The sequence below is a fragment of the Nyctereutes procyonoides genome, unplaced genomic scaffold, assembly GCF_905146905.1.
Source record: "Nyctereutes procyonoides isolate TBG_1078 unplaced genomic scaffold, NYPRO_anot_genome, whole genome shotgun sequence".
Taxonomy (NCBI): domain Eukaryota; kingdom Metazoa; phylum Chordata; class Mammalia; order Carnivora; family Canidae; genus Nyctereutes; species Nyctereutes procyonoides.
This window is the reverse complement of record NW_026575140.1, coordinates 72,293,037-72,314,300: the sequence shown is the minus strand read 5'-3', so window position 1 is coordinate 72,314,300 and position 21,264 is coordinate 72,293,037. Positions and strand designations below refer to the sequence as shown.

General features: G+C 50.5%; 1 long non-coding RNA gene across 1 annotated transcript; it reads left to right on the top strand.

Moving 5' to 3' along the window:
• Positions 1–245: 245 nt before the first annotated feature.
• Positions 246–9,552, top strand: LOC129497517 (uncharacterized). The gene is made up of 3 exons (XR_008661951.1): positions 246–308; positions 2,369–2,416; positions 9,462–9,552. It is a non-coding gene; the product is annotated as an uncharacterized LOC129497517 (long non-coding RNA).
• Positions 9,553–21,264: the final 11,712 nt, after the last annotated feature.

Sequence of the window (21,264 nt, the reverse complement as noted above, 5' to 3'; positions counted from 1 at the left end):
ATACACCCTAACCCGGGATCCCCTGCATACCTTGTGCCCAAGTCCTGGAGACTGAGATGTGAGGAGTGCCCCATCCTTCCTACCAGAATGCCAGTCCCTCTGAAGGCAGAGGCTGTATTTATTCACCTTTTCTCATTTAATATGGTCTCCTGGCACAGAAGAAGTATTCAGGGCAGATGTACTAAATAGATGAGTGCATCTAAATGGCCACCATCACTATTGTTTTACAGAGGAGGATGCTGGAGCACAGAGGTACAGCGACTCAACCCAAGTCACACAGTGAGAGACGGACGCAGGCTGGGACCCAGGTCTTCATCCCCTGTGCCCCGTGCTCTTCCCTCCATGACTTGTTGCCTCCTGTCAGATTCCTCCAGCCAGGGTCCCTGGGGCTGAACAATTGACGTAGAATGAATCCTCTGCCCCCTTCCCACTGGGAAAATCCAGTCGTGCCATCCATTCTGCTACTGGGCCCCCCTTTAGAGTGGGCGGGCGTTAGGGGAGGGTGAGATCTCTTATGGAGGCCCCACGGCCCCTCTGCCCTCCGCAGGCCCCAGCCCTCCATGAGCATCCCCTGCTTCCCCTCCAGCTCTCTGTGCTGGACATCTCTGAGGGCCTGGGCGAGGCTCAGGGGAAGCAAAACCCAGGGGACCCAGCCGCTTCCCTGTCAAGTCCAGCTGCCCTGAGTGCTGACGGCCTGACAAGTGGCATTAGCATAAAAACCTCAGCGGTGGCAGCTGCCGGCTCTGTGCCAAAGCCCTGGGCGTCCCTGCTCCGTGCCATTCGCTGTCACCGGGGGCGGGCACCTGCCAGCCAGAGATGCATGGCTGTCTCTCACGCCGGGCTCTGGACTGCGGGCATCTCCTGCTCTCCGGGCTCCTGCTGAAGCTCTTCCAACAACCAGGCAGTCCCCTCGAACACCTTTCCCAGGGGGCAAGCGGCCTCCCTGCCTCTGTCTCCAGCGTTTCCTTGTTCCTAGAAGGGCCGCCAGTTCCCCCAGTCCCCTCCACTGTCCAAGGGGAAAATTCTGCTCTTGCAGGGTGACCCAGCCTAGTTTTCCCAAGTTCTCTGCATCCTGCTTTTAAATTCCTCTCTGTCTCACCAGGATGCCCTGTGTCAACCCAGGCATCATCCTGTCCAGGCTGACATAAGGGGGCCTAGCAAGCACTGCTGGGGATGAGGACCCTGGGTCTGGTTCAAGAGCAAGGGCACACACTTCCCTGGAATCTGAGCCTAACACCCCGTGACAGTGGAGTCTGCATCGTGGGAGATGTGGGAGGTGCCTTTCGTCTGGGTTAATGTTAACTGAAAGCAGGATCTCGGAGGTTAAACATGGGAGGAGGCCCCAGGGCTGGGACAGTGTGGGTGGGAGGCTGGGGCCAGATGGACCACCTTGCCCCGGGAGCCCTTGCCCCCAGGTGCCAGGACTGAGGTCTTGTTGCCTCCTCCCCAACCTTTAGAACTCAGGCCTGAAAATCTTCCCTGAGATTCCATAGCACAGACATTATAAAAACAGAGCAAAACTGTTGGGAGACGAAAAAGGCAGCAATTACAGTTAATCAAAGAGCCTATGAATCCTCTTCTGCTTTGAGTCCTGCTGGTCACCTGGGGCTTTCTACCTGGAGCTCCCTCCTCGCTGTCCTCCTCCTGTTCTCCCTCACCCCTTCTCCCCCACCCTCTCCCCCTCCACCTCCTCTCCTCCCCCTGACTCCCCACCCCTCCTGTCTCCCACCCCTACTCCCCTCCCCTCTTCCTCCTCCTCCTTTCATCCTCTTTCTCCTTCTCCCTTACACCAAGGACCACTGGCCTTCTTGGACCTTTGTGATATTCTTTCCTTTACCTGAAACCCCGCCTCCTGGGGCTCAGACAGGCCCTCCCCAGCTCCCGGCCTCCAGGCGCACCCCACTTCCCTCCGGGCATCTTGCTCTCCTCTTTCACAGATTATGAAATCGTATACATATTTTTGCAAACACTTTTCATGTTTAAAAATACTTATCAATTAAAGAAGGCCCTTCTTTTCCTTTTTAAATTAGGCTTTTTAAACCAAAGGAATACATACACAGAACTGAGAAATCAAATATAATGTCGAGAGATATTTCATGGCAGGCAGCAGGCGCTGATCACATCTCTTCCTCCCTCCAGAGATAACCACGTTCAGCTCTTGGCCATTTCTCCTCCTGTGTAGAGCCCTTCACCCAAGGAACATAGTTATGTTTCTACTTTTTTCCCCACATCGTATAATAAAAAAATTCCAAATGTATAAAAACGTTGGAAGGTGAATGCCCAATAAACCTACCAACCAGACCCTACAATTAACATTTTGCCATATCTGTTCTGTCACATAACTTTAATTTTCTGTCCTTGTCTCCAGCCATCATTCCATCTTACCTTCTGGTGCATTTCCAAGAGAGCTGCAGTGGTGAGTACACTTCACCCCTAAACACTTCACCAAGCATCTCATTAGCCTTCGGTATTTGCTGGTGGTTCTTTTTCTTTTTTTCTCCTTCCTTTTGAAATAAATTTTATAGGCAATGAAATGTACACATCTTACATGTACCAATCCATGAGTTCAGACCTAGGCATACGACTATGAAACCAAACTGTCCCTGAGAGGCAGTGCTTACGCCGCACCACCCCCCATCCCCCCCGCCCACCCAGGGGAGTTTCCTTACGCACCTTCTTGGTAAGTGCTGACTGCTACCCACACAAGGCAGGCGAGGCTGCTCCTGCTCTCTTTCTCTCACTCTGTTTTTTGACAGAACAATTTTTGACCTTGTCTACTGACTTCGTATTATGGCACAAGTCTTAGCTCATAACTTTCAGTTCCCATAATATACTTATATCACACTTTAAAAAATTAAATCAATACTCTTCCTACACAACAGTAAGTAAAAACTCTTTGCTCCCGAGACAGTATTGTACTCAACACTGATTATGTTTCCTTTCGTGTGCAACTTTATGCTTTTCCTCATTTTCGGCTTGCTTGCTTTCCCATACCCCTCTCATAATTTTTTCTTTATGAATCAACAGAACTGGGAAACCTCTATTGCTATTATTTGTCACATGAGCAAGTGTATCAAATAATCTATAACTTACTTTTATGTTCTTTTTTTCCCCCCCGAGGGAGACTGCCCTCCAATCTCTTGAGAGTGTCTCCCCTGCTGCTCCCTTTCTTGAAGCTTTTAGGAACCTCTCATCTCTGGTGTCTGAAACGTCACAATCATATGCCTTGGACCTCTAATGACCCTTCAGTCTGGAAACCAACATCTCTCAGTCCGGGGAAATTTTCTTCTATTATTTCTTTGATAATTATCCCCTCCATTTTCTCTAAACCTTTCTAGAATCTCCAATGGTCAAATGCGGGACCTTCTGAACTGATCCTTAGTGTTCTCATTTTCTCTCCCATTATCTGTCTTTCTCTTATTCTCTTTTTTTCTATTCCACTTTTGGGGAAATGTCCTCTATTTTATCTTTCAGACCTCTTATTGAATTCTGAATTTTTGCTATCATTTTTAATAGCCAAGAACTCTCCCTTATACTTTGGTTTTATACATAGTATCTATACATGCTTCTATCTTTCATCCATCCATCCATCTATCTATCTATCATCTATCTAGCTATCATCTCTCTTTCTCCTCATATTTTAGGTGAGAGGTCTGCTTTTATTCCTCTGAGAATATTGATATATATTTTTGAAGTTTTCTTCTATTCCTGACCTTGTCTCTGTTTCATCTGAGTCCCCCCTTTTTCCCCCTTCCTATTTACTTGTCTGGTCTTAATGGTGGAGGCTTCCCCAGAATGTCTGGTGATCCTTAGTTGTCCATACTGAAGATTATGGGTCATTAGACAAATCTGATTGGCAGCTCTCTGGTCTCATCTGGGTCCTATACGCTGGTGGGCTTCACCGTAGAGGGAATGGATGGGGAGCTAGCTTTTTCTGTGGAGGACACTCAGTATTGCCTTTTACCCCCTTGGTCCACTCAGCTTTTTCAGAGAAGAATTCTCCTGCCTCTGGTCTGGGATGGTGGACCAGGGATGGGAGTTCAGGGCTTTCCTGGCATTTGTCATTATCAAAGCTCTGTCGGGGAAGGAGGGTGAGGATCTTGGCTGTTCAGGATGCAGAATTTACCCCAGACTTCCTGCTTTATGCTCAGTGCTGATACTTTACGCTCATCTGTCAATGAGCCTGGTGTCCCTGAGCCTGGTGCTCTCTGGTTCAATTTCTTCAGAGGATGGCTTACTCCTCTCCTGGTTTGGGAGAAGGGTGCTAGCCTGACTGCTCAGGGAGGGAGGGAAAGTCTGAGCAGGGCACCTATTTTAGCCCCTTTGGAAGTCTGGCATGCCTGATGCCCCTGGGGCAGGGAGCCGGTTTCCTCAGAGGCCACACCTCCTTCCCTCCTGCAGGTGGGGGCCATATAAGCTTCCTCCATTCTATTAAGTCACTTTGTCACTCTTCCATTTGCTTTGTCTCTCCCGAATTTGATGACATTTGTCCTGTGCTGCTGTCATCTTTTCCACTTGCCTTTTCCTGGTGGGTTTTAGTGACTTGAATCTCACATTAGTGGGATTTCAGGAGGGAAGAGTGATAAAAAAAAAAAAAAGATATCAACCCACCATGTTTAGCCTGAAGCTTTTTATTTAATATCTGCCCCTCACACAAAATTGTGGAAGCCCCACAGATAGGGATTCTGTGTGTCTTGTTCAACACTTTTCCTGCACTTAGCAGTGGGCCTAACTCACACTAGGTTCTTAGAAAACAGATACTGACTAAATTAAAAGGGTGGAGGACCTGGGGGTTTTTCTGTGTTTTCTTATTTATTAAGGTCTGCTGCACCAAAAGTGGGGTGGGGGGGATGGTCCTCGGTCTCTTCTGGCAAATGAGGAGCCTGACTCTGACTGGGGATTATTAGATTATCAGATGTGGTGGGGAGGGTCATATCTGTGATGTCAGAAAAAAAAATCACAGATGGACAATCTCTGGACTCCCACCTTAGAGCATTATGGAGGCTGACTGGATGCCCCCTAGAGGGTTTGTGGGGGTGCCTGGCAGTGAAGAGGCAGGGCAGGGGCTCCAGCCCCATGCCTGTCCCACTGTCCCCTTCCCTGGCCCCCTTCCCTGAGCAGGGCTTTCTGTCTCAGCTGGAGGGAAGGGAGTGTCACTGGACTGGAAGCCTCTTTCCTATCCCTAGAAGGCCCCAGGAGGGCTGCAGACCTCAGCACTGAGCCTAGATGCCCCCGTGATGAGCTAAAAATATAGCCATTGGTGTCCCCCCTCCCCCCTCTATCTTAATGTGGTTTTAAAATAAGTCAGCCTCTTTCGAGTTCTGCTTTCCACTGTCATTTATTTCAGTTTTTATCTCCACAACAAAAATTCCTTCCAACTTTTTTTCCCCCCTCTCTCCCTGTAATGCTCTTCACTTTCAAATGCTAATAATCTCCAGCTGTAAAAGGCTTAGAAGTGGCTCTAGATTGTTTGATCTTTGGCCTGTGATCTGCTTTCATCTCTCTGCTTTCAAATGTTACTTTAGATTTACTTTAACCTATTAACATGCTTGGTATTCACGGACACGCACTCTCCAAACCGGCTTCCCAGCACCCCCCGCCCCATTATAACGAGACTAGGGAAGTGACACGGGGCGCGCGCGTGTGCGCGAGAGCGAACCTGGGCCCGCGGCGGGAGGCCTGGAAGGCAGGGACCGCGCAGGGGGGCGGGCGGAGGGGAGGTCCTGGGGGGGGGGGGAGGGAAGGGAACTGGGGCAGGGGACCGTGACCCGGAGGCTGGAGAGGAGAGGAAGGACGAAGGCATGGAAGCCAGAGACAGGGAGAGCGGGATGGGGACGGGATGGGGACGGGATGGGGACGGGATGGAGGGACCGGTCCCCAAGGCTGCTTAGACCCGATCTCCATCCGCTCCCGGGGAGTGGGGGGCGCTGAATTAGGGCTTGAGATTTCTTGCTCCCATCATTGTGCTGGAATGTCTGCGTGTTCGTTTCCACAGGAAACGCCAGGCATGAATATGGATGAAACTCCTCACTGAGACCACAAGGGTACGGCTCAATTATTTGCCATATAAAGTAGCACATGAGGATTCTTTGCGCTTGATCGTTTCCTCTGTGTAGGGCTGGGTGCCCGCGTGCTCGCGCGCCTGTGTGTGCTGGGGTGGGGGGGGGTGCGCGGGGTTCAGGGAGACCCTCACTGCAGGCCCGGCCGCCTGGGGAGGGGGTTGGGAGAGAGACCCCGCTTGTCCATGTCCCCCACCCCCACCCCCCACACACCCAGTGACATCTGTGACTCCACAGCCACCCAACGGCCAAAGCACTGAAACCGCAGGAGGCTCACTGATACCAGAATTTCTGGAGAACCCAAGGGCAGAAGCCTGATGGCCCCTTCCTTCTGAGCTCTTCTGCTGTTTGGCGAGAAAGCCTGAGCCAGCTGCCACTGCTCCCTGGGAAGGCAGGAGGGAGAGGCTGTCTTGGCTGGGCTGGGAGGGACACCCAGGGAGGCCAGAGTTCCCCCCCGGGGACAGTCTCCCCATGGAGGAAAAGCGGCCCAAGCAACTGGGGTCAGAGGAGTGCAAGGAACCCTCAGCTGGCATCAGAACGTCTAGAGTTCAAGTCTTGGGCCAGCGACTTCACCCCTCTGACCTCAGTTTCATTCTCCATGAATGGGCTAACAGTCAAAAGGCAGTTGTGGTGGCCCAATAATCCTAGCAAGGATTATAGTTCTATTTCACCAAGCACTCAACATGCAGCAGGTACTATTCTATGTTATTAATATTAACTCACTTAATCCTCCATTAATCCTCAGTTAATACTCATTTAACCCTATGAGGTGGATAGTATTATCAGCCTCATTTTGCAAATAAGGAAACTGAGACACAGAGGGTTTAAGCAATTTGCACAAGGTCAGGCAGATAGTGCTAGAATGTTTATTTTAGGCTAATTAGGCTCCTGGGTCACATGAACTCATCTGTTACCTCACTGAATCCTACAACATCCCCCCTGGGTGGGTATTGGCCCACCGACTCCACACAGAGCCCAGCCGCCCAGCCTGGGTTCTCTGCTGCCCAGGCCTACGCTCCTTATCATCACACTCTGCCACGAAGATGCTTTTCAACTGTGAAGGGCTTAAAGTGTCAGTTATTATTATCCACAAATGTTGGGGATTTCTGCCAGAGGGAAGACTCATGTTCTGTGAGTCGGAGGTCTAGGGTCCTAAGGAAAAAGCGGAGTACCTACAGGCTTGTCCTCTCTCTCTGACCTTCTCTCTGGCAAACCAGAACCTTCCTGCTGTAGCCAGGCAGTTGCTTCTGGTCCTGAACAAAGAGGAAAGAAAGGGCGAGTAGAGGTTATCCTGCTCTGCATGTAACGCAACGGAATCAGCACGAGGTGGGGGGGACCAGGGACCCATCTTAGACCAGGGGACCACCTGGACTGAGCCCACTTCATGGCCACCACACCCCAGCTTCCCCCAGTGGACGTGGTGGAGGAGGGCAGGGTCGAGGGGGGCTGAACAGAGCGGTGACCCTAACTGAGCCCACCTATGGACACTTGGCGGTGGCTCTCAATCTTCCCCGGCCCATCAAAGCCAAAGGGAAATGGATCCAATCTGAACACTGTCACGTGCTGGGCGACACGTAAAGTATTTCCACACCAATCAGCATGTTCAAACTTGGCACCGACCCTGTGAGTTAGGCATCCATCCGCATCATCATTTTGCAGGTGCTGAGAATCTTAAGTGACTCGAACATGGTCACGCAGACTCTCTTTCCAGCCCGCTGCCTCCCGTAGGTCTCAGTAGATGTAGACTGATGGTGATAATCCAGTAGTGAACTTGTAGGCAGCTTCGGGGGCCCGCCGGCGGCCTACATACCGGTGATCCTGCAGTCCCCCAGGAGGTCTCATTTTGCCAGGCACTGGATGTCCCTGGGGCAGGGCCAGGATCTGCTTGTGACCTGATAGAACCCAAACTTAAAAAATTTCTTTCTGTCACTCACTTTGGGATCTGTCTTCCCCTGGCAGCTCGCCTGGCCCAGGACCGAGCCTTGCCCTTCAGTGGCTCAGCTCTTTCTCTGAGCTGACTGTGTGCCCCCGGATAAGAAACTCAGCCTCTCTGAGCCTCAGTTTCATCATCTGCCTAAACAGTGAACTAGTGGGTTGGTCCTAATGAAGCAGGGCCCAGGGGGTGCTGCAGCCCTGGGGGAGCTGTGTCTTCTGCACCACCCACTGGGCTCTTCCTGGGGAGGGGACCATCACACAGAGTCCCTACATGTGAGGCTGCCAAAGAAGGAGGGAAGAACACTTGGATCCCCCAGTTTTTTGCCTCCAGCAAGTTCAGGGGCTCTGCTACTGACCCCATAGAGCGTGCAGTCTTGAACCCGAGAGGCTATTTTCAGAGGTGCCTGCCAGGGGCATGACGAACACCGGAAAACCCTGCATTGGCTACGTGGCCTCTCACCTGAAACCCGGGGTTGGGAGGAGCCTTTCTGGGTCCCTGTGAGAGTCGGGGAGAAATCAGGGGGCTGATTAGGGCGCTTGTTCTTGCCACTCTCTTTCCTCCTCCGGTGCCAGCCTCACCAGGAGGCCTGGGAGCTGGGAGGGGCAGTGGGCACTGAGAAGAAACCCCCCTTCCTTCACACCCACCCACCAGTCCTTAGTCACTGGAAAGAGCAAATGCAAATGGATCCAAAGCACAATACCCAGAATACACTGCCACGCTTCCTAGGGGCTCACTCTGTCTTAGAGCTGGGCTCCTCCTGGGGGCTGACATTTCCCCTGGTTCAAACAACATCTGTGGCTTACTGAGCTTGGTGAAAGGTGAGGGAGCCAGCCACTGCCACTGTGGACTCCAGGGAAACGGAAAAACCCAGCCTCGCAGGTCCCTCCCTCCTAGAGGGGGTGCTGGCCCTCACCCGCACACACGCTCATGTACACCCACACGTGTCCCCACAGTGCACACTCCCGCACCCCGTATAGCCGCTCATCAGCCCACATGTGTGCATTCCCACGTATGCAGACTCACATGTGTGCCCTTTTTAAAAAAAATTTATTTACTTATTCATGAGACACACACACACACACACACACACAGACACAGAGGCAGAGACATAGGCAGAGGGAGAAGCAGGCTCTCTGCAGGGAGCCCAGTGTGGGACTTGATCCCAGGACCCCGAGATCACATCCTGAGCCAAAGGCAGAAGCTCAACCACTGAGCCACCCAGGCGTCCCACATACATGTCCTTTCATGCACACTGTGGGGCACCCAGACGCACCCACAGGGGTGCATGCACACATCCATCCACGAACAACGCCCAGACCTCTGTGAATGAGAGGAGAGGGTGTGCCCCCACCCCACCCCCACCCCACCCCCAAGATGAGAGAGGGTGGAACGGGGGGGGGGGGGGGGGGGCTGCTGAGGGCTTGAAATAAATGCATTCTGAAAAGAAGGGCTGTCTTCCCCTCCAGGCTCCAGGCCAAATCTCCAAATGAAATCAGGCCGGGGAGAAATGAACAACTGAGATGCACAAAACAATGTGAAGAAGAAACGAATAATAATATAAAAAAAAAAGGTGAGAGTTATTTTTCAGCTCACTGGCTTTCTGAAAAGTAATATAAAGTTGAGCAGCGTCTTCTTGGAATCGACCTTTCTGAGCCGAGACCCAGGCCACGCGCACATCTCTTTCCTCTCTTTCTATTACCCGAAATTTGTATGGTTTCATCTCCTCTGATTTTCTTTCCTGTGTGCGCCTGTGCAAACCCCGCGTGTCAGGGGCTTGTCCCTAACCCAGAGGCCCTGCCATGCCCGGAATGCTTCTCCCTGGCTCCCTGCGGGGCGGAGAATTGAGAGCCTCCCCTGCAGCTCCCCCTCCAAAGTTGAGGTCCTGTCCCTCCTGCTCAGCTCTGTCCTCCTCCCTGCCCAGAAGGGGCTGCAGCTTCTCCCCACCCAACACCCACCCCCTGGCCTCCCGACCTCCTTTGTTCCAGAGACAATTCTCTTGCACACTGTTCCTTGAAGCAGGGCTGGAGAGGGAAGGGCGGCTGGGCCCAGGGGCTCAGGGTCCTGCTGCAGGGAGGACAGGGGAGATATTTGGTGAGTGCACGAGAGAGCCGGTGAATCATAAAAGGACTCTGCCTTCTTCAGAGTATGGAGGGGGAAAAGTTGCCATTCTAAAATATCTGGGGAGAAGGTTAAGGAAGGAGAGATCCAGAATCTTCCCAACAATAATGACATCCCCTGTAGTTCCAGTCAATTCTCCCCTAGAAGTGAGGCTGGAAGGATTCACCTAATGATGGCCCCTTTGTCTGCCCTCTTCTGGCACCTCCCATCCCCAGGCACACACTCATGGACACATACACGTGGACCCCACACAGACTCACATGCATGAGCACTTCGGACACATCCATACAGCCCTGAAGCAAACACACGGATGCAGTCTTCATGCACACATAGCTCAATCACATCCACGTGGATACACACATGTACCCCTTACATGCACACACATACACACACACAGGTGTACATGTACTTCCTTCTGCATGGTTACCTTTGATTTTATAACTTTTTATATTTTCTTTTTTTCAAAAAATATTTATTTGAGAGAGAGAGCATGAGCAGAGGGGAGGGCCAGAGGGAGAAGCTGACTCCATGCTGAGCAGGGAGCCTGGTGCGAGACTCCATCCCAGGACCCCAGGATTAGGACCCTAGCCAAAGGCAGACGTTTAACCAATTGAGCCACCCAGGCACCCCACGTGGTTACCTTGTAGGCTGCACTGGTGCCTACTCCAGTGAATGGTGTCTACTCTCAACTTGTACTTCCTGCCTCAAGGAGGTGTGGGGACTTAATGATCTGTATCCCTATTAACTTTTGTAATGAGACATCAAAGGTGGGGAGAAAGTGCCTGGAGGTGTCTTTGCTACAAAGATGAGTGAAGGGTGTGTGGCTTACTTCAGACTGGCGGGGGATTGGCGTCAGGAGGACCAGTCAGACACCTGCCCTTGGCCCACCCAGGAGAGATAATAAGCACTGATGGATGTGTTTTGGGGTGGGGAAATGAGGGCATGGGGACATAGGTAAGGTAACTGAAGCTTTCTCTGGAAGAGACTAAGAGGTCTAGTGTAGAGATGGGTAATTCTGATGCATGTCGCCTGATGTATTCTTGTCCTTACCCAGCCAGTGGTCAAAGTACAAGATGAGCCGAGTGAGAGGCTTGGGACATGACATGATATGAGGAGTGGGCGGCTGTGTGCCCTCAATGGCAACGGTTGCCCTGAGTGAATCCTTGGCTTTTTGCCTAAGTGCTTTCTCCTTCATTATGTCATTTCTAACATCGCAACCACCTTCTCACAGACCTGGGAGCAGGTATTGGTCGGCCTGTCTTATAGGTGAGGAATCTGAGGCTCAGGTAAGGTGAGCGACTTGCCAGGTGGATTAGTCAGGCTGGACTTAAGGCTATAACAAACAGCTCCGAAATCTCAGTGGGTTAGCTCCATAAAAGTTTCTCAGGCCCCTCTTCAGTGAGAGTTGGGGAGGATGCTCTGCTTGAGGGGACCCAGGCTCCTTCTTGTGGCTCTGTTATTCTTAAGGTGCTTGGAGGATCTTGATTTGGCAGGTGGATGGGTCAAGCAAGTGAGCGTTTATGCCTAATGCCTATTATGAGCCAGGCCCGGAAGTGGTCGTTACACCCCTGTCCACATCCCATGGGCTAGAATGTAGTCCCCTGGCTACATCTACGACAGGGAGACTAAGGAATGTAGTGTAGCTGTGGGTCCAGGAAGAAAAGGAGAATGCAGATGAGCCCTACCAGTCTCCACCATGCTTGACCCACATGGCCAACAGCAGTGAGATCCATCCTTTGACCTAGGTTCTGATCCCAGTACTGTGCTCTTCCTTCCAACACTTTACTTTGCAGTCTTAAGCTTTTCCAATGTTTCCAATTCCAACAGAGCAATGTTCCTGGTTTTTTTCTAGGTCGGAGCATCCTTACATTTATAAGAATATAATGATAATGACACTTGTATCTCCCTATCTGTCCTATTATGCACACATCTCATTTACTCTCACCACCACCCCGTAAATTATATGGTATAACCCTACCCTCTACCTGAGGACAGTGCAGCTCAGTGAGATTAAGAAGCTTCCCTGAGGTTGTGGGAAAGTGAGAATGTGAGTCTAAGCCTCTCTGGCTCGGGTCTCCGTCTTTCTCACATGCTGCTATGGCTCCTGCTGGACTTGGGATTGGTGGCTGAGTAGGTGGAGAGTCAGCCTTCTTAATCCTGCAAGGCAGACTTCCCTGATGAAGCTTAAGTAGGGTGCATATGGATGGGCAGGGTTCTTGCTGCCTCCTGCTCCGGGAAGCATCTGGAGAAATAGGGGCCTAGGCCACTGTAGCTTAGTTTATGGTCACTGTGTCCTTGGAGATACTAGCAGGGCTGGGAACCGAGTTCCAGTTAATATGATCATGAGCGAAGCCTCCTGGGTTAGGAGTCAAGAGATATTCATGCAGAAACTCAGCCATAGTTAACTGAGCAATTTTGGGGCATCTCGCTTACAGTCTCTGGGGTTTGGCATCACACCCCCTCCTCCAGCAAATGGGAGACTATAGACACCCCCCTCATTCCAGAACCTAACAGGCTGTATAGCCTCCTAACTGGTTTTACCAAGGCCACATAGTGTGTCTCTAAACCCTTCCTGCACATCCCGGAAAGGAACTTTCTTAGCCACACATACATTTCATTCTTCTGCGCAACAACATTTGTGACTGTCATAAGGTCCAAGCTCCTTAATTAACTCCTCGTGTTTCTTTCTACTCTGCCCATAGGTTACCTATCTGGATGGATCCTCCTTGCCTCTTGGAAATATATCGAATACTCTTGCCACGCCTCCTTTTTCCTCCCTCCCACATCCCACTGCGGGGGCAGCCTCATTCCTAGCCTACCCATCACCACTTCTAAGATACCTCTCTTGATCACCCAGATCACCTCCACTCTTATATCATCGCATTTGTACCCTCATGTGGTGCTTCCCTCCAAGGCACCTGTGGCACCATGGTCTTCTGAGAATGCGTCTTATCTTTTTCCCCAGCTGTGAGCTTCATCAGGGTGAGAGCTAAGTCTTGTACAATTTGTACCTTTGGATATAACAGCCCTCAGACAATGGTTTACGCATGAAAAAATAATCACAAGATAGCCAAGACTTTCAGTGATATGCAAATGAAAGACTTGGCTTAGGAGTCATCATTAAAGTCTATTTGACTGTTTTCTGCCAGCTGGGCATTGTGAGGCAGCTCCTGCGTCTTGGAGGGCCGCTCACGGGGTTTATCTGTAAGGCTGTATGGGTGGGACCTGGAAACATAGACTTGTGGTGCTTTGGGTTGTGTATTCTCTGTCCACTGAGGGGATAAAAGCCCAGACCTCTGACAGGCTAACCTGTCAGGTAGAAGAAGTAAGCTAGGCAGGTGCATTTGGGGAGCTCTTCAAATTGAGCTCTCTTGGCTTTTTGCCCACATTCAGCCCCTCCACACCAGGCCAAATTGTAGGCTGAAGCCAGTGGAGAAAGTAATGGATTGGAACCAGGATGCTCAGGTTAAGTGGGCCGCTTTGTGGAGCTCATCCATAATCCTGCTGGAGCCTAGAGAACAATACGTTAATTAGAGCCGACAGCACTGCTCCCACCAGCCATCCATCCTGCCTGTGTCTGCAGGGCCTTCCCCATGGACACGCCAGCCCACTCCCTTCTCTGAAAGAGATTTATTCATTATCAATGTTTGTCTGTGAGAGGGACCCAGTGGGGAGGGAACGGGATTCTAAAGGGGCCAGGATATGAAAGAGGCAGAGCTGAGGCCGCTGGCAGCTTGAACAATGGGTGTGTTTGGGGGCTGGAGATGGGGTGTTCCCAATTAGGAGGATGAGGCAAGTCCATTGCATTGGACAGGGGAAGAGGTAAGCCAAATGGAATTAGAAGAAATTCAGTAAATGTGTCCAACAAGTGGTCCTTGTAGGAGTTTTAGCTTTGGATCTAGCTCACTTGAAGCCACAGTTGGTGGGGGGTGGGGGGGGTGAGGAAGACGATAGGGAACAGATGAATCCCATTTATCTAAGGTCTACCCTAGTGGTTGTATTTCAGAAGCACTCAAAAAGTGCTTGTTGAGTGAATAAATGTCTTTCATGGCAGCCAGAGGGCTTTAGGTTGGACATCAAAAGGAACTCATTGCCAAGAAGCAAGAAGAAATAGGAATGAGAAAGAGCAAAAATGGGTTTTGGGGTTCTTACCCAGTAAGAATCTTTTGAAAGAAAGGGAGATATATTTCATTTTTTCCTGGATTCCATGGTCTATGTCTCATGTAGAATTTTGGAGAAAATGGGAGAGGACCAGCTTTCCTCAAGAAAGTGAGATAGTGGGGATCCTTGGGTGGCTCAGTGGTTTGGCACCTGCCTTCAGGCCAGGGGATGATCCTGGAGTCCTAGGATCGAGTCCCACATCAGGCTCCTTGCATGGAGCCTACTTCTCCTTCTGCCTGTGTCTCTGCCTTTCTCTCTCTCACTGTGTCTCTCATGAATAAATGAATAATTTTTTTTTTTTAAAAAGAAAAGAAAAAAAGAAAGTGAGACAGCCTAGGAAGGAGATTAGAAGTCAACAGGTCAGAGATGGAAAAGGACTGGTGGGCCTGTGGCCCACTGACCAAAGCTCTAAAGAGAACGAGAGGGGGGTGAGCAGTGGGGTGCAAAGTCCTCATGAACTCAGCTGACACAGGGACATGAAGGATTCTAGTCCCCTCTCTGCAGCCCCTGCTGCCAGACAGAGGAAAGGGGAAATGGGAAAGTGCTTGGTCATAGCCCCACAACCAGTGCATGTCAGCGTCCTGCTGCTCTAAGCCCCGGGCCAGCTGTATCCCATCACCTGGGGCTTTGTTGGACATGCAGAATCTTGGGCAGCACCCCAGAACTACAGAATCTAAATCTGCATTTTAACAAGATCCCCATATGATTTCGATGCTCACTAAACTTGGAAAAGCAAATCAGCTAGATCATGTGCCTAGTGGGACCAGGTGGTGTTTTAGGGAGAAAACTGCTGGAGCAGATTGGAAGTTCTTACCCTAAGTGTCTATTAACTGGCTGGGTGACTTGGGGCCAATCACTTAGGCCCTCCGGGCATTGGTTGGCTTATGTTTAATATGAAAAGATTGAACCAGATCTGAGTTTCTTAAACTCTCTCAACCATCAGAATCACCTGGAATGAAAAACACATTCTTGGGGGGCCACTGCTAGCGTTTATCGTAGAGCCTGGGATTTTCTGATTGGTTCCCGACATAGTGCTAACACGGCCGGTCATGGCGCACACTTTGAGAAGTACCTGACTAGATCATTTCTGAGATTCCTTCTAATTTGGATGCTCAATGGGGTTTTTATTTTCCAGTTTAGGACTCTTCCTTCCTCCAGTGCTGCAACAGCTCGCTTGCTGTCTCTGGGTCCCCTTCTGTTCTAGAAGGTCAGTGCCAATTCTCCAGCACACACAGGACTTTGGCGAGCCAAATCTTATAAAAGGCATGGAAGTCAATGCAGGCAAAGTATTAACCACCAAGATTTAAGAAGAGTCCTATGAAACACAGCAATAAAACCTGGAAATAATTATCCATTTCCTACAACAAAATGTCTCATTTCCGAGTACATAAAGGCTCCCCCTCCAGATCCCCAGACCCATCTGTTTTGTAAGCATGTATAATTATTAGCACCATAAAGTCACTTTCTCCACCTAATGTAATTATCGAGCGCCAAAGTAATATCAGGTAGAGGAGGGGGAGGGAAGAGGAGGCGCGCTCACTGAAACTCAGACTATTTCTTTAAAGAGAGAGAAGTAGTCACACGAGAATGTAATGATTCTTTATGGTGATATTATACTTCCTATGGAGGCTTTGGGGACAGCTTTGCAAATAAGACTGAGCTGGCTCATCTCAAAGTAAAGAGCAGTTTCCTGCCATGTACAGGGGATTTAGCCTCGACTGGGAGCTAGGAATTAGGATCACCGTCCTTCCTCTGCCACCAACCTTCAGATTCTCTGCAGAGCTCAAGGAAGGCCTCCTGTCCCAGGCACTTCCGAAACCAGTTTATTCTTTCCTTCCTTTTGCACTTCTTCTGGCAGGAAAAGAAAATCACCAAGCTCGTCTGCCACGTTAGCTTGCTAGGAACTCCTGGTTCCAGAGGAAGCCCCGATGGTTGTTTTATGTTCTGCCAAAGTGCTGGGGGAGAGGGGGGGCTATTTAGTCCAATGCTGAGTGAGTGAGTGAGTCACTGGAGGAAGTGATGGATGAATGGATAAGGTACAGACGATGACGGGAGCTGTTATTAAAGATGAAGGAGAATATATTCCTTCTCCTCATGTGTCTTGTTTGTGATGGGGTGCAGGGCAGCCCATCAAGGTGTTACAGACAGGCTGATTTCGATGCATGGCATGATGAGCAAAATAACATTTGACCTTGTGGGCCGTCCAAATGGCCTGGGCCTCTTTGCTTCGTGGTGTGTTCTCCATCACTGGAGATTTTTAGACAGAGCATTTTCCCCATAAATCTTGTCTAGGATGTCAGTGTATTCAGCAGGGAGGGGGGAGCGGGTAATGAGGAGCGTGTTTATTGAGCATTTACTATGTGCCTGACTCTTCAGTGATATAATCTCATTTAACCCACTCACCAAAGCCGTGGGGGTTTTAAGTAGAAAGAAAGTAAGGACAGAGAATCGTGGAACTAGTCCATGCGACCCAGCTAGTACGAGGTCGAGCTAGGGTGCAGACCAGACCTGTCTGCTCCAGCGTTCACCTGCCTCCTGCAGGGATCTCGGCTTCACATTCTTGAGTGCACTTAACTGGAACTGAACTTGACATGCTCGTGTCTTGAAAACACAGGCTGCTGCCACTGCTGGCGGCGATGTTGGTCTATCTTCTGGATCCATCTTTGAAAATTCAAAGAGGAGCTGTGGTGGGAAAAGCAACTGCTTTCCAGGCAGGTCTCTTTTGGTTTGGATTTGTTCGTTCAGCTGGCCCAACATCTCCTCAGCCCCACGTTTGTCTGTCCGCCAGGATCCCAAATCAGCGCGATGGCTCAGGGGTTCCGTTCTAGGACCTGGAAATCCGTACAAGAGGTGGCCCCTTCCTCGCCCTCCGCGTCCCGGGGACCAGGCTCCTCTCTGGGCTCTCAGGCGGGCCCCTCCAGGGCCGGGTGGAGGAGCCTCGCGGCCCGGCCAGGGCAGATGGCTGGGGCTACACACTGCCACGCTGTCGCTAATTTCTCGCGCTGGGAAAATCCCAAAGGTGCTGGTGGTGCAATCTGGAGAAGACTGCGCTGACGTGCTTTCTGAAGCGTCTCGGTAGCCTTTGGAGGCAGCTTCTGTGCATGTGTGTGTGTGCGTGTGACTCTCGTCTCTGTCCCTTGTTCTCATGCCAGCCTTCTCTGGATGCTCACCAGATGCCTTCCTGCCTGTGCGCCTCTGCGCCGTTTCTCATCTCTCTTTGAAACCCTGCCGCGGGGACCCCTTCCCCATGTGCTGGGGGAGCTGCTGAGGAAGGCGGGTAGGTGGCGACTTGGCGATTGGTAGCAGGCCACCACCTTTCCTCTCTGAAGCCCACCTCCTTCCTTTTGCCTCTGCTTGTCTTTGCCTCCGGTTCCTTCCGATTCAGCTTAATATCAAGCTGGGGGAGGCCCCAGCTAGAGGAGGGCACCAGCCAGGCCTCTGGGAGGGCGTCTGCTTCTGCTGATAAGTAGCCCTGTCTCTTTCCACCCTTTGGTGGGGTGGAGTTGCCTTCCCGCATGAGCCGTGGAATTAAAGCAGAGAACTGGGCTTTGGCAACTGGCCTTCTACTGGCACCAGACGTGCTCTGTCTCCATGGATTTCTCTCTCCACAAGTCACTATTGCCTGATTAAAAATGATTTCTTCTTGCAAAGGAAAATGGGGTCTTGTGGGGAGTCCACCCCCTAAGTGAGATGGGAAGGTTGGAACTCCAAGGGGCCCCGAATCTTAGGGTCTGAGAATCGATTCCGCCTCCAGACTCAGCAGGGGTTTCAGAGCAGGGGGCCCCACAGCGAGCAAACCTGACCCTGCCTGCCTCAGACCTGTGCCTTCCTGTCTAGCCCGGATTCCAGTCTGCCAGGGCCTCTGTGACAACGTACCACACACTGGGGCTGCCAAGAGCAGAAATGGATCGTCTCACACTTCTGGAGGCTGGAAGTCCAAAATCAAGGTGTTGGCAGGTTGGTTCCCTCTGAGGGCTGTGAGGGCGGGATCTGTTGGAGCCTCTCTCCCTAGCTTGTGGATGGCCGATGTCTGCCCATACTTCTTCCCACTGTCTTTCCCTCTTTGTGTGTGTCTGCGTCCACATTTCTCCTTTTTGTAAGGATGCTAGTTGTATTTGTCAGCTCAGGCTGCCATAACAAAATACCACAGATTACATGGTTTAAAGATTTTATTTATTTATTTATTTATTTATTTATTTATTTATTTATTTATTCATTCATTCATTCATGAGAGACACACAGAGAGAGAGGCAGAGACACAGGCTGAGGGAGTAGGCTCCATGCCAGGAGCCCGACATGGGACTCGATCCTGGGTCTTCAGGATCACACCCTGGGCTGAAAGTGGCGCTAAACCACTGAGCCACTTATGACCCCATGTAGCCTTTGTCATCTCATAGGCCCTATCTCCAAACACAGTGACATTTGGGGTTGGAGCACGAACATATACATTTTGTGGGGAGGGGACACAATTCAGTCAGTGGTTATAGGTCGTTGGGTTAGCGTCTACCCTACCGATCTTACTTGATTATCTCTGTAAAGACCTTAGAACCGAATAAGATCCCATTCTGAGATCTGGGGAGGAGGACTTCCACAGATGACTTTCAGGGAACACAAGTCAGCCCATAAGACTCAGGCCCCACCCACTCCCTCTGACATGCTGGGATCCATTATGGAAGAGATTCCTATAGCAGGTTTCCTTTCCTTGGTCTGCTTGGTTTTCTGAGGGCAAGAGATGGGAATAGTGCACCCTGCAGCTCCTATAACTGAGGTGGGACACCCAGGGCACCCCAGGCTCTGCTCTGCCCCCCCACCTCATGAGTTGCCAGCCCTGCTCATACATGGCATCTTCCATGTCATTGGCTCGTCCACTGGGGCCACTGCCACCCTGGCTGACTCATCTCTCTGTTCTAGGAGGGAAGGAACCCCAGCATTCAGGTGTCCTTGGAGACATTGGAGCAGAGCCAGCCAGAGAGCGTGAGGGGCTACCTCTGAAGAAGATTTGGTGGTGGGATGTGTGGAGAGAGTCTGAGAGGTGGGGGAGAGGAGAAGAGAGTAGGGAGTAGTCAGATTCCCCCCATTCCAAGCTTGCCGTCACAGCCACGGAGAAAGCCTTTTAACCACACTTTTTGGAATAGGATTATTCCAAAAACATTTTAAGCGAGAGAAATGCTGTTTTCTTTTAAATCTTTATTTAAAGTATACAAAGATCAGAATTTTCTTTTCCAGATTAAGTAGCCCTTATATCTTTATCATTCTCCCGTAATTTCCTCCTGGAGATAGAGAAGGCAGGTCTTTGCTATTATCAGGAAGCCCTCGAACCCTGCGGTGCTTCTGAATTATGGAGCTGGGCATGGGGTCAGGGTGTTGGGACTCCTCTCTGTTCCCTGCTGTAACCACAAACTCACATCTCGGCTCCCACATCTGATGCACCCCTGGCCCACTGCAGGGCTTGTTGTCCACCTTCCTCCTCACGCCTCCACACATTGCTCAGATCATGACACATTGGCCTCAGGAGAGCACAGGGTTGGGAGTTCCTTTACTCACCACGTGGTCCAAGTGGATGGGGCAGTGGGGGCCTGAAAGCTTATGGAGAAGGTAGATTTCATGTGGCTCTTTCATTCTGGTTGCACCCACCCTGGCCAATATCTGGGGAGAAGGATGCCTGCATGCCACGCTCCCCATCTCTGCCTTAAAATCAGACTCTGACAGACAGAAGGGTCTTTGGAAGGTGTAGAACTGATCTCCTTACTGAATGTGTGCATACTGGCTAGGGCCCTGTTTTCATTCCTCTTGGGGAGGGAAACACTGTCCCCCATCCAGCTCAGGATGTTAGAACATCTTCTCCAGTGTTGAGCAGGATCCTTCCTGTTCAGGCTTTCCAGAGAAAAAGATCCAATAGGATGTGTGAGTGTGTGTGTCTGTGTGTTTCCATTTATATGTATATATTTATATATTTCCATATGTGTGTGTGTATATATATACATATACATATATATATATTCACATATATATGGAAAGAGGTTTTTATTAAAAGGAATTGACTCATGTGCTTGTGGAGACTAACAAGTTCTAAGGCCTGCAGAGTGAATGGGCAAGCCGGAGAGCTGATGGTGTGGTCCTAGTCTAAAGGCCAGCAGCTCAAGACCCAAGAAATGTTGATGCTTTGGGTTGAGTCCAAAGGCAGAAAAAAAACCAATGTTCCATTTCGAATGCAATCAAGCAGAAGAAATTCTCTTTTACTCACAGGAGGGTCAGCCTTTTTGGTTCTAGTCGGTCCTTCACCTGATTGGATGCAGCACACCCACACTGGGGGAAGGCAGTCTGCTTTATTCGGTCTACCAATTCAGGTATTAGTCCCATCCAGAAACACCCTCACAGAAACACTCAGATTAATGTTTGACCAAAAGTCTTGACATCCAGGGGCCTGGTCAGGTTGATACATAAAAGTAATCACCTTACTTCCTTTCTATCATTCCCCAATTAGTCCGAACTTACATTTCTGAAATGCCAGGCTACTCTGGCCTAAGAGGGTGATGTTGGCTGTCCTGTGCTTGGTTGCGTCTTAGAGAGAATGACTGGCTGTCAGGATAAGGAAGCCTGTCTCCCAGGGTGAATCACAAGAAGTGGTAGCTGGGCCAATAGAAGCCATATCCTGGGACTGATCTTTGCAGAAAAAAAGTAAGAAAGCACATTTCCATCTCTGTTTTCCACTCCTACCGGTGGCGGAGGAAAGAGATGGAGGAAAAGGGAGCTGCCTACTTAAATGCCAAAGGCTCTACCTGCATCACATCCTTGAAGCTGCACAAAAACTCAGCATGGGCAAATCTCAGCTCTGCTGTAACCACAAGGAAACAGGCCTGGAGTGGACATCAGCAGCTCATCTTAGAGCTGCCAACTGCAGGAACCAGGATTTGAATTCAGCTTAGATGTACTTTGAAACCTCCTCTTCCTGCTACATCTTGGGAAGCTGCATGCCTGTACAGGCTCTGG